A 12,381-nucleotide genomic window follows, 5' to 3' on the forward strand; every position below is an offset into this window, starting at 1 on the left:
CTAGGTGTCACAGTGGATAAAGTACCAGCCCTGGATTCAGGAGGACCTGAGTTCAAATCCAACCTCAGACATTTTGCACTTACTAGCTGTGTGACCCTAGGCAAGTCACTTAACCCCAATCGCCTCACACAGAAAAAAAAAGAAAGAAAGAAAGAAAGATCAGGTGAACCCTGGCAAGAATCTTGCTGACAATGACTAAAAGAGAGACACCCCTATGATTGCCACAGAACAAGGTATTCCCCTTTCCTTTATAGAGATGATCAATGGATGCATCCTTGAATTCCTGAAGGACAATTTCCTCCTACAAAATAATCCAGAAAAAGGGCAGCTAGGTGTCACAGTGGATAAAATACCGGCCCTGGATTCAGGAGGACCTGAGTTCAAAATCCGATCTCAGACACTTGACACTTACTAGCTGTGTGACTTTGGGCAAGTCATTTAACCCTCATTACCTTGCCCCCCTCCCAAAAAAAAGAGAGAGACATAGTGTGTCTTCTGAAATAACGTTTCTTCAGTGATTTTTTTCCCTAATCTTATAAATGTCAGACCTTCCTTATATACCTATATACATATATATATAAAGGTCAGTCATTTTCAGTCATGTCTGACTCTTCATGACCCTCTTTGGGATTTTCTTGGCAAAGATGCTGGAGTGGTTTGCTATTTCCTTCTCTAGCTCATTTTATAGATGAGGAACTGAAGTACACAGGGTAAAGTGACTTGCCCAGGGTCACACAGCTAGTAAATGTCTGAAGTCAGATTTGAAGTCATGAAGATGAATCTTCCTGACTTCAGGTCCTGCACTCTATCTACTGCATCACCACCTAGCTGCCCCCATACATCCCTAAGTGTCAGTCTATAAGCATTTAGTAAGCACCTACCTACTATATGGCAGGCTACACAGATACAAAGAGAGGCAAATAGTACCTGCTCTCAAGGATCTCACAGTCCAATGGGGAGACAACACACAAACAACTAGGTGTTCAAAAAAAAAAAAAAAGATATGGACAAGCTAAATTGAAAATAATCAACTGGGGGTAGCTAGGTGGAGCAGTGGATAGAGCACCGGCCCTGGATTCAGGAGGACCTGAGTTCAAATCCAGCCTCAGACACTTAATACCTACTAGCTGTATGACCCTGGGCAAGTCACTTAACCCCAATTGCCTCACCAAAAAAAGAAAGAAAGAAAAAGAAAATAATCAACTGAGGGAAGCATTACAGGCATCAGGGAAAGGTCTTTTTATAAAAGGTAGGATTTTAACTGGGACTTGAAGGAAGCCAAGGAAACCAGGAGGGCTTGTTGAAAAGGGAAAACATTTCAGTCATGGAGGACAGCCAGTGAAAAGCTCAGTCAGGAGATGGAGCCAAGAGGCCAGTGTCACTGGATCACAGAGCATGTGGGGTAGGGGGGAGAAAGGGATAAGAAGACTGGAAAGCTAGGTTGAGGCAGGCTATGAAAGATTTCAACAGCTCAACAGAGGATCTAATAGTTGATCCTAGAGGAGATAGGGAGTTACTGGAGTTTTTTTCCAGGGGTGTGTGTGTGTATGAGAGAGTGATATGGAAAGACCTCCACCTTAGGAAGATCAGTTGACAGCCTGGTGGAGGATGGAATGGAGTAGGGAGAAATGAGGTAGAAAGAGACAGATCAGTTGGCTATTGCAATATTCCAAGCTTGAAATAGGGCCTGCACCAAGGTAGTGGTAGTGTCAGAGAGGGGGAAAGGGAAGTATACGAGAGATATTGCAAAGGTAGAATTGACGAGAGAGCAGCTAGGTGGCACAGTAGAGTGCCAGGCCTAGAATCAGGAAGACCTGAGTTCAAATCTAACCTCAGATATTTACTAGCTGTGTGACCCTGGGCAAGTCACTTAATTCTGTTTGTCTCAGTTTCCTCCTTTGTAAAATAAGCTGGAGAAGAAAATGGCAAACCACCCCAGCAGCCTTTGCCAAGAAAACCCCTAATAGGGTCACCAAGAGCCAGAAACGATTGAACAACAGAATTGACAGGACTTGTCAACAGATTGGATATGGGAAGATGAGAGAGTTAGGAATCAGAGATGACACCTAGATTATAAGCCTGGTTGTCTGAGAGGATGGTAGTACCCTTGATAGTAATAGGAAATTTGGGAAGAGGGGAGGGAATGAGGGAAAGATCATGAATTCAGCTTTGAACATGTAGAGTTTAAGCTATCTAAAAGATATGCAGATGGAGATGTCCAATAGGCAGGTGGGGCTGGGAGATCAGAGGTCAGAAGAGAGGCTAGGACTTCACTAATACAAGTAGGAATCATCAGCATAGAGACAGCGAGATTCCAAATCATGCTGCAGGTTGTTGTGGAATGTCTGTTCTCTCTTATAGAGAATGTAATTCTTATTATTGCAGTCTTATTCTTTCTAAGTTAGGGCTTTCTCCTCACTTTCATTCATCCATATTTATTCATTACACTGGGATCTCTTTTTTCATTCCTTTTTTTCCATTTTTGAAATTAGTTTTCCTCTAAAAGTTTCTTTCCTACCCCTTTCTCTTTTTTGTTGTTGCTTTGTTTTTCTTTTTTTAGGTACATTTGTCTGTTTTGAGGGGGTTCAGGGAAGCAGGGTTTTCTCACTTGTCTGAACCCATCAAGAGGCACAAAGTTCAACAAAGACACTAGAGCAGCTCTGGTGGAATTTCAAGTCCATGCTGTTCCCAGAGCAGGGATCCTATAGCAAGATTAGATGATATATAAATAAGGTGATCCAAAATACAGAGACAAGAAGCAGAGCTCACTGGGGCCCAGCTTTGGCACTCTTACTGGTTCCTTCTCTGTCTGCATACCTGTATCCTGCCTCCAAGGTCCAAGGTTCCTCAGGATGCCTGAGGAGTAGGGCCTTGGTCTGGATTGGCTTGATGAACTTGGGTAGTAAGCCTAGGTTTGGGACCTTCTTTTGGAGAGTATGGGCATGCCCTGGAGGAGGGGCATGTCACTTATTATGATTGAATTCCTTGGCTCAGATTCCTGTGGAGCTGATTGTGGAAAGAGCTGCCCCTCTGGGTTGGTCTATAAAAAAGAATCTTTAATCATTGATTTCATCTTTTCCCCTGTGGGACTTTTTTTTTTAATCCCTTTTTTGTACAATTGACCACAACCCATCAGAGTGAAGAGACAAGCATGTATGGGCCAAGAGTCACTTGGAACAGGGGCACATGGGAGTTAAATTACATGGGTTCTCACATGGCCAAAGAGGAGAATTCTTAGACCCCAAGTTCTTGACCCTAGAGTTAAAGAGGCAGCGATAACCTCCCAGCCTGAGATGGCAGTGGAGGAGAAGGAGACCATGTGGGCCAAGGGGTCTGGAAGTGTGGAGATTTCCCAAGGCCCAGCTTCAGCAAGAATCTCAAGTGGTTCCCAATCCAGCAACCACAAGTTCAAAGATTTAGAGATCCACCAGTGTCAGGCCCTTGGATTATAGTGAATTATGTACAACAGGAAGAAGGTTACTTCTCTAGCAACCCCAAGTTTCCCTTTCAAGGGGAAGCCAAGCCCTTCACATGGCAGCATAACACGGGAGGTTCCAGGTTGGAAACTAGGATTTACCAGAACTCCCTAAGCAATCCCAAGTTCATTTTCCTCTTATAGAGGGAGGAAAGGAAGGGAACATGCATTTTTTTTTTTAGTGAGGCAATTGGGGTTAAGTGACTTGCCTAGGGTCACACAGCTAGTAAGTGTTAAGTGTCTGAGGCTGGATTTGAACTCAGGTACTCCTGAGTCCAGGGCCGGTGCTCTATCCACTGTGCCACCTAGCTGCCCCCAGAACATGCATTTATTAAGCAATGTATGCCCAGCACTTGGCTAAGTGCTTTACAAATATTATTTCATTTGATTCTGGAGAAACTGAGATTTTGAGAAGTGAGTGACTTTCCTAGAGTCACAGAGATAATAAAAGTGTTTGATATGGGATCTGAACTCAGGCCTCCAAGTACCACACTCTGTCCATGGCACTACCACACTGTCTTGAAAGAGGAATGAGTCTAAACCACAGAGTGGTGATATGAGTCAAAGGTCCTTAGGACCCTGTAGAAAGGCAGACCTCGCTGGAGAAGAGAGAGAATTGCATTTTGGGGGGGCTATTCTGAGTCTTTCATATATAGATATAGTTATAGTTATAGGTATAGGTATAGGTATAGGTATAGGTATAGGTATAGACATAGATATAGATATAGATACAGATATAGGTGTTTTTTGCATTTTTTTGTGTGTTACAATAAAGACTTCCCTATACTGGATATGTACCTTGTTAACCTTGAGTGCTTATACAGGAACAGAAGTTCCTTTTACTCACATCTGTAGAGATCTAGACATGTGCTATATTGGAGCTATAGGCTGAGATTTTCCCATGACAATCTGAATTAGGAGGTAATATGAACCAGAGATAATGATCTAGGGTGTAGCCCCAGAGTTTGAGGTGCTTGAGCATGGGTTATATTTCTTTGTCCTTCTTTCATTCTCTGTACAAGTTGAGATTTTCCCAAATTGCTGCTTTTGCAAGGCCAAACCCTTCCTCTTCTGAACTAAAATTCTTTTCTCTTTATCTCAATGTCCCAGACATGGTTTTTCTTTGATCTTACTGCTCTCAAGCTCTAGGGTCATTTAGTCTCTCCAGGAAGACAGAAAACATCCCAGAATCACTCATCCACAGAGAATTAATGAAGTAATTAACAAAAAAACACAAGCAATAACACCACCACCACCCTTCCTGCACCCCTGCAGAAACGTACAGAGGGAGATCTGGGAGTAGGGAGAAGCCCTTCATCCCAGCAAGAGACACCTTGGGGTGGACAGAGGGTTCTCTCTGTCCCTATTGCTCACAGCTACCTTGGTGTGAGTGGGAGGGGAAGGGAGGAAGGACAGGTAGAGGTGGAATATATCAGTCAAGATAGACCCATTGATCTGCCTACCAGAGTCATTCCCAACCCCACCACATCTCCCGGCCTTCCATAAAGATAAACCCTAGGTTAATCCAGGCCAGGAAGGAAAGCCTAGGAGGCAGACACCTGAATCCTCAGAGCTAAAATTCCTCTTACTCTTCTTGGCAGTGCATAGACTGCTGCTGGAATTAGACATGCTCCGGGCCTTAGTTTCTTCCTAGGAGAGGTATCAGTATCTCTTTCCCATCTCCTATACCAGGTGTTCTTGTTGTTCATCCTTCATTTTCTTTTTTTCTTTCTCCCCCCTCCCCCTTCATTTTCAGACTGGCTTTTTTTTTTAAGTGAGGCAATTGGGGTTAAGTGACTTGCCCAGGGTCACACAGCTAGTAAGTGTTAAGTGTCTGAGGCCGGATTTGAACTCAGGTACTCCTGACTCCGGGGCTGGTGCTCTATCCACTGTGCTGCCTAGCTGCCCCCCCCTTCATTTTCAAAGAGGACCAATGATAACACAGGTGATGTCATGAGCTGGGCATGAATTGCATTTAAGTGAGGCAGAGCTGTGCTAAGTCATCAGCCTCACTCTCTCTTCCAGAGTCATCTAGTCTGGTGGAAGGACAAAAGCCAGGACAACTGGCATTGGCCCAGGATGCATTGGATAACGTTGGTGTCTTTGATGTCTGACCAAGCTCTAAGTGTTCTGCTGTGCCTACTTTGGCTGCCTTCAATGGTCATGGGAACAAATTGTTCTCATCTACCCATTCCACCCAGAATAACGCCAAGGGTATTGGGGAGGGGGACCTCAGTTTCCCACCTTTTTCTGGCTCCTTAGGACATGCACAGTACTCACAGAGCCAGAAATGATCCCTCTCCAATCCTCCCACACTCCCCTAACCCCACTGCCCCCTTACTAGGGCTGCAGACTTGCTGCTGGTGCCAAGGACAGACCTAAGAAATGTCCATCCAGGGAACATTCCTGTAATTTGTCTCAGGACCTGACACAGGCCCATTTCAATAGATCCACCCACATCTGCACACACACCTACATGGAAGAAGAACCCCTAAACCACTCTGCTTTCAAGAATAATAACAGGGGAAGGGAGAAATGGAGGTGATTCAGGACCCAGAGGGTTCTAGGGTTAGGCTGGTGATGGGGAGTCTGGAAAGAGAAGTTAACATATCCAATCAGGACTATCTTACCCTCTCCCAATCCCAGGCTGGAAGACCCTACCACCTCCCCAACACCTCTCATGTTCTACCTGCTTGAAACAGCCCTTGTCCCTCTCCCCTTCCCAATAACTGCTTGGTCATAGAATCACAGATGCTAGTTAGCATTTATATAGCTTTAAAGCGAAGGTTTCAAAGTGCTTTACATAGAGTACCATGTGAGGTAGGTACCATCATTGTCACCATTTAACAAATGAGGGAATTGAAGCTGAGAGGTAAGTGACTTGCCCAGGGTCACACAACTAAGTGTATCATCCATTTAGAGCCAGAAGGGACCCTAAGGGTCATCTTGTCCAACCCCCTCATTTTATAAACTCTTCCCTAGGTTCCATCCGAGTAGTAAGAGACAAAGCTAGGATTCAGTTCAAACCCAAGTCTCCTGATCCCCAATCCAGCATTCTTGATACCACACCCTGTCCCCTAAGTGACGATCCTAGGACAGTCTCAGCCAATTCGTAACTGCCCTGTGTGGTTACCAGCTCCCACTCCAGTGATAGGGGTGGGTAGTATGGACCAACAAGGGCACCCCCACAAACTGTCTAGACTCAGAGGGGTAAGTGCCCAGAAAGAATGTGCTCTGAGGGAAGCTAGCACCTGGCCCTCTCCCCTATCCCTGCCCCCAAGCACACACAGGGTGAAGAAGTTAAAGCCAGGGTCAGTATGGGAATCACAGTGGCACACACCGATTTTAAAACACTCACCTTCAGGAAAGTTGTAGGATCCAGTGAGGATTGGACTGGGGAACCTCTGGAGTCTCTTCCAGCTCTCAGATCCTATGACTGTAATTCTATAAGTTAGAAGGGGCTGCTAACATTAAGATGAATAAGGGAGCAGCTAGGTGGCGCAGTGGATAGAGCACTGGCCCTGGATTCAGAAGGAGCTGAGTTCAAATCCAGCCTCACACACTTGACACTTACTAGCTGTGTGACCCTGGGCAAGTCATTTAACCCCAATTGCCTCACCAAAAAAAAAAAAAAAAAAAGATGAATAAGATACCACCCCCTTCTATAGCGAGCATTCAGGCTTTGCCTAAAGCCTGGGGTGGAGAAGGGGAGGATAAGGAATAGGTAGCCTGGCACCTGAGGCAGCTTTGGGACATGATTAGGTAGCTATGGTTAGCTCTGCTGGCCGGGGAGCCCATCATCCTTAGAGCAAGCTGAAATTCGCATCTTCTGCAATATCCACCAACAGTCCCAAGTAAGGATGAGGATGACCTTGAGTTTAGGGGACAGAAGAAGGGGAGAGGGGATGCCAGAGGATCCCACAAGCTGCTGGGTGGGAGGGAGTCTGGTTGAGGGGCAGGGACTAGAACTCTGAGGATATCTGAGATATTAACATAATGTCAGTAGGGTGATAGAAGGACATCTCCTTCCTATACCTACCCTGTACCCAAGAACACTAGCTCTGCTTGAAGCACTCTCTCAAGCCCATATGAGCCACTCTGGACAGATATTCTCCAGGCCCAGACCCCATGGCTGACACTAGTATTCTCCTAGGGCCCCCTCCCCCACATCCCTAATTAATCTTGACCTCCCTGGAGTCCCCTCCCCCATACCCCGCCCCAACCCACACCTTGATTCAGGAATTGTCATAGAGCATCAGAGCCAGCAGGTGCCCCAGAGGTTGTATTAAGATACAATCTCCTCAGTGTCAGCAAGGGAACCAGAATCCAAGAATTCTAATTCCCAAACCAGTGCTCCTTCCCTTACATTGAACTCTGTAAAGGGTCAGAGGGTAAAGATCAACCTCTCAGCTTCCTTCCCCAGGCTCCCCTAGTCCCTGTGACTCTCTCCCCCTAGGGAAACAGGTTCCTTCCCCTCCAACCAGCACCTGAGGCCAGCAGCCCACTGAGAAACCCAACAACTCTACCAGAGATTCCATTTTATTGTCTCAGGTGCCGGACAAAGAATCTGGCCGTTCCCATCCTCTCTGGCCAGAGGGAAGTTGTGCCGGCATGGGGAGAGCGGCAGACGGCCGTGTCTAGTGCCATTCATGAAACTCAGACGGCCACTTGCCTCTGTGATTGAACTTCTTATCAGAGGAAAGAATGGACGTCAGGGGTTTGCTGGGGTGAGGTCTTTCTGGAATCCATAAATTGGGGAAGAGAGATGAGGCCAGCTCCTTGGAGTGCTCCATCACTGATCTGTTTGGCCTGTTCTTTCTGTACTTTTAAGATGGGTAGAGAGAGGAAGAGGAAGGGGAGGCACGAGTTAGGGACTGGTGGTTCCAAAGAAACCCAGAAACAAACAGGGATATATACAGAGACACCCAGACACGCAAACTCACCCTAGTTTCTTTTGGTAATCCAAATAGCGCCTCATTTCCTTCCAGTACTCCTTGAGAGCCGCACTGGGGGCTTTATTGCCTGGCCACTTGGGTCTGACAGGTCTGTCTTCATTAAAGCCAGCTGACCCCAGCTGGACCTGAAGGCAGGCCAGGAGGAGAAAGAAAGTCCAGCAGAGCCAGGGATCAGGGGTAGTCATCTGGAAAGAGTAGATTTGGAGTAGAGAACCAACCTCATCTCCTCTGTCTGTCTGTCTGTCTGTCTGTCTGTCTGTCTTTCTCACTCCCTCTATCTTTCTCTCTGTCTCTCTCTGTCTCCCTCCCTTTCTCTCTGTCTTTTTCTCTCCCTCCCTCTCTGTCTCTGTCTCTCTCTGTGCCTCTGTCTCTGTCTCTCTCTGTCTCTCTCTCTCTCTCTCTCTCACACACACACACACACACACACACACACAGAATCATCCACCACGAAGCTCACCATTCATCCTGAAATCCCCTCTTACCCCAAACAAGAAACAAGAAGGGATGCTCTAAGCAGACTGGTTGACTTGTATTGCCTTTCCTTCAACCCAAGCCACGTAAAGACTTACCTTCTCCTCCCCTTCTGACTTGACCAATGAGAACCCTGTCCTACTTGAGAGCCCTTCTAATATTTAAAGGTAACTAGTATCTAGCCCAGAGGTTTCTTAGCCTTTTTTGTATCATGGACCCCTCTGGAAATCTGGTGAAACTTATAGACCCCTTCTCGGAAGAATTTTTTTCAATGCATGAAATAAAATACATAGGAATACAAGGGAAACCTATTATATTGAAACATAGCTATCAAAAATATTACAATACAAACAACTTCATGGACCCCAGAGTTATGCTCCTGGACTAGCCTATAAGATCATAGAATATCAGAGCCAGCTAGCACTAGACCTCCTGTCAGAAAGTTCAAATCTGGCCTCGGATTCTTGTCAATGGTGTGACCCTGAACAAATCACTTAAGTTTTTCCAGCTTCAGTTTCCACATTATTATGATAATAGCATCTATCTTCCAAGATTGTTGTGAGAATAAAATGAAATATTTGTCAAGCACTTTGCAAATTGTAAGAGCAGCTAGGGATAGAGAGCCAGGTCTGGAGTCAGGGAGATTCTTCTTAAGTTCAAATCTGGCTTCAGATATTTATTAGCTGTGTGATCCCGGGCAAGTCACTTCACCCTGTTTGCCTCAGTTTCCTTATCTGTAAAATGAGCTGCAGAAGAAAATGGCAAACAACTCTGGTATCTTTGCTAAGAATGCAGTCATAAAGAGTTGGATACTAGGGGCAACTAGGTGGGGCAGTGGATAAAGCACCAGCCCTAGATTCAGGAGGACCTGAGTTCAAATTCAGCCTCAGACACTTGATACTTACTAGCTATGTGATCCTGAGCAAGTCACTTAACCCTCATTGCCCCACAAAAAAAAAAAAAAAAAAAAGAGTTGGATGCTGACTGAATAACAACTTGCAAACTGTGGAAGAGTAATAACAGCTAAGATTTCAAAAGCACTTGGGGGGCAGCTAGGTGGCACCAGCCCTAGATTCAGGAGGACCTGAGTTCAAATTCAGCCTCAGACACTTGACACTTACTAGCGGTATGACCCTGGGCAAGTCACTTAACCCCAATTGCCTCACCAAAAAAAAAAAAAAAAGTAAGAGAAAGGTGATAAGGGCAGTCAGTCCCTGTGGCACAGTAGAAAGAGGGCTGGATTTTGTGATTCAAACTGACTCTGCTGGGGCAGCTAGGTGGTGCAGTGGATAAAGCACCGGCCCTGGATTCAGGAGTACCTGAGTTCAAATCCGGCCTCAGACACTTGACACTTACTAGCTGTGTGACCCTGGGCAAGTCACTTAACCCCCATTGCCCCTCAAAAACAAAAACAAAAACAAACTGACTCTGCTTTGTACTACTTGTATAGCCATGGGTCATTCACAACCTTCTGAGCCTCAGCTTCCTCATTTGTAAAAAGAAGGACTTGGACTAATTTTAATTCTATGTTCCTGTTGAATTTGAGGAGTCCATCAATCTGATAAGATTACTGGACATGGACTTTTGTTTGGTGATATCTGAAGGACATTTCTTTTTCACTTTTTTTTTGGCAGGGCAATGAGAGTTAAGTGACTTGCCCAGGGTCACATAGCTAGTGAGTGTCAAGTGTCTGAGGTCAGACTTGAACTCAGGTTCTCCTGAATCCAGGGCAGGTGCTTTATCCACTGTGCTACCTAACTGCCCCTGAAAGACATCTTTTACTCTTCCCCCTCCCCCTGTCACTCTCTCCTCCTTCCTCTTTCTCTCCTGCCTTCTTCCTGCCTTCTCTCTCATTCATTCTTCCTCTCCCTCCCTCCCTCCCTCTCTCTTATTCTCTCTCTCCCCCCCTTTCTCCCCCTCTCTCATTCTCTTTTTCTCTCCCTCCTTCTTTCTTTCAGAAGAAAAACCAGGGCGGAGCCAAGATGGCGGAGAGGAAGCAGCAAGCTGCCTGAGCTCTCCTTCTGTTCCCTCAAAACGAACATTAAATCAAGCCTCTGGACGGATTCTGAAACTACAGAACCTGCAAAGAGACAGAGAGACACAGTCCTCCAACCAGAGATAATTTAGAAGACTTCAGGAAAAGGTCGGTCTGACTCGGGCAAAAGGGAGGCCCAGCGCAGGGCAGCAACCCAGCGCCGAGGGGGTCGGGGCAAGTCAGCAGGAGCTGCGGGCCACAGCCGGACAACTGAGGCTACCGGAACCTGGTTCAAAAATCTGGTGGCCAAGGACAGTGGAAAAACCTACCTGCACCGGCCGGGAGGGAGACAAACGGGTCAGGCGAGATCAGACGCCCAGGTCTGGTGCCTGGCTGGCCTGAGCGCAATCAGACAGGAAGTACAGGGCGGGGGATCTCCACACACCATAAAGGCCTCAGAGTAAAAGCCCGGTCACACAGCACCTATACCCCTGCACAAGAAGCCCAAAACAGGGACCCTGGTGCCCCCAGAGCAGACCTCAACTTAAAGAATAAATAAATAAGCTGCAATAATGAGTAAGAAGCAAAAAAGAGCCCTCTCCATTGAGAGCTTCTGTATCAATAGGGAAGAAGCCAACACAAACTCAGATGAGGACAATAGCCTCAAATTGTCTACATCTGAAGCCTCACAAGGGAAGGTGAATTGGTCACAAGAACAAAAAGCCTTCCTGGAAGAGCTCAAAAAGGATTTTAAAAATCAATTGCAAGAGGTAGAAGAAAAAATGGGGAGAGAAATGAAAGCAAAACTATGAAAAAAGAATCAGCAGCTTGGAAAAGGAAGCTGAAGAAAACAAAGCCTTAAAAAATTCATTTGGCCAAATGGAAAAAAAACTGCATAATCTCACTGAAGAAAACAATACCTTAAAAAATTCACTTAGCCAAATGGAAAAAAAGGTGCATAATCTCACTGAAGAAAATAATGCCTTAAAAATTAAAGTGGGACAGTTGGAAGATAAGGAATCCATGAGACACCAAGAATCAGTCAAGCAGAATAAAAAAAAATGAAAAAATAGAAGAAAATGTGAAATACCTCATTGGAAAGACAACTGATCTGGAAAACAGATCGAGGAGAGACAATTTGAGAATCATTGGACTGCCTGAAAGCCATGACCAGAAAAAGAATCTAGACACCATATTCCAGGAAATTATTAAGGAGAACTGCCCTGATATCATAGAATCAGAGGATAAAATCATCATTGAAAGAATCCACTGATCACCCCCTGAAAGAGACCCCAAAAGGAAAACTCCAAGGAATATTGTAGCCAAATTCCAGAATTATCAGGTGAAGGAGAAAATACTCCAAGCAGCCAGAAAGAAGCAATTTAAATATCATGGAGCCACAGTCAAGATTGCTCAGGACCTGGCAGCTTCAACATTAAAGGACCGCAAGGCTTGGAATATGATATTCCGGAAGGCAAAGGAGCTTGGATTGCAGCCGAGAATCT

General features: G+C 45.6%; 1 long non-coding RNA gene across 1 annotated transcript; it reads right to left on the bottom strand.

Moving 5' to 3' along the window:
• Window positions 1-8,074: 8,074 nt before the first annotated feature.
• LOC122753244 lies at window positions 8,075-11,267 on the bottom strand. Its single transcript, XR_006356262.1, has 3 exons — window positions 11,206-11,267; window positions 8,419-8,615; window positions 8,075-8,293 (listed from the first exon to the last, which is right to left on the bottom strand). It is a non-coding gene; the product is annotated as an uncharacterized LOC122753244 (long non-coding RNA).
• Between the last annotated feature and the right edge of the window lie 1,114 nt (window positions 11,268-12,381).

The sequence above is a fragment of the Dromiciops gliroides genome, chromosome 4 (assembly GCF_019393635.1).
Source record: "Dromiciops gliroides isolate mDroGli1 chromosome 4, mDroGli1.pri, whole genome shotgun sequence".
NCBI lineage: Eukaryota > Metazoa > Chordata > Mammalia > Microbiotheria > Microbiotheriidae > Dromiciops > Dromiciops gliroides.